Source organism: Poecilia formosa, unplaced genomic scaffold (genome assembly GCF_000485575.1).
Source record: "Poecilia formosa unplaced genomic scaffold, Poecilia_formosa-5.1.2 Scaffold552, whole genome shotgun sequence".
Classification (NCBI taxonomy): domain Eukaryota; kingdom Metazoa; phylum Chordata; class Actinopteri; order Cyprinodontiformes; family Poeciliidae; genus Poecilia; species Poecilia formosa.
The window spans coordinates 303,028-303,897 of record NW_006800491.1 but is presented as its reverse complement, the minus strand read 5'-3'; the positions used below and the strand labels follow the sequence as shown (position 1 = coordinate 303,897).

At 33.6% G+C, this 870-nt stretch overlaps 1 long non-coding RNA gene across 2 annotated transcripts in view; it reads left to right on the top strand.

The window, feature by feature from the left end:
• The window catches only part of LOC107834214 (uncharacterized), a 12,294-nt gene extending 11,424 nt beyond the window's left edge, over nucleotides 1–870 (top strand). For both annotated transcript variants that reach the window (XR_001659998.1, XR_001659999.1), the window contains exon 2: nucleotides 572–870. This is a non-coding gene — a long non-coding RNA (uncharacterized LOC107834214). The remainder of the gene's footprint in view (nucleotides 1–571) is intronic.

Below are 870 nucleotides of genomic sequence, written 5' to 3'. Positions count from 1 at the left end.
TAATGACTGATTTAGTCTGTTGATTCTTGGATTAGTACCTGGTTAAATTGAACTGGACTGTTGTTACTTGTGTGGGATTTTTATCAGCATATAGACACTTTTTAAGGAATTTAATCAACTTATTTGGAAATATTTGTAGTTGATGGAAGATTGAACCAGCTATTTGATGGAACTTTATTCTGTATAAATTATAGATAATTTTTCCAACTACAGTATAAATCACCTTTTGTTCTATTTATTTGTCTCTGGTGTGTTAAATCTACCCTGATCCTCCCTGAGTTTTATCGTTACGTTTTCTGATAAACAACCCTTTTTTTAAAATATTGATTTAATATCAATATCATGAATCCTACACTATACTGCAGCTTGATGGGTAAATGTAGTTGTATACGTAAAGATTAAGATAAATATTAATTTAACAGTGAGTGTACATTGGGAACTACATGGTTTGTATTTGTTCTCAGACCTGTAACCAGTACACTTTTAATCTTTCAATGTCTTTCAGAACTTTTCAAATGTTTATCATCTTTCTAACTGGCACCTTCCTCACTTTTATTTTTGTGTTTTTTAGCCGTTGCTCTGCAGTTTGACCAAAAGCTGACTCTTGAGGACTGCAGCAAAACTGTCAAGAAGTGGCTTCATTACGCGCCAGAACGAGAGGAAGACATCACAAGGAATCAAAGTGATGCCAACCAGAGTCAAACTGGGGTTACCACAACTTGTACTGTTTCCCTAATTCATACAGTACAAAGCTTAACCTCATGGACTTTGTTCTTCTATGGACAACAGACTGTTGTTTTGACAGTCAAAAAGGAGTCAAATATGTTTAAAGATCTGTCCCTCTTTTCTTAAATAAAATGTTAAATCAAA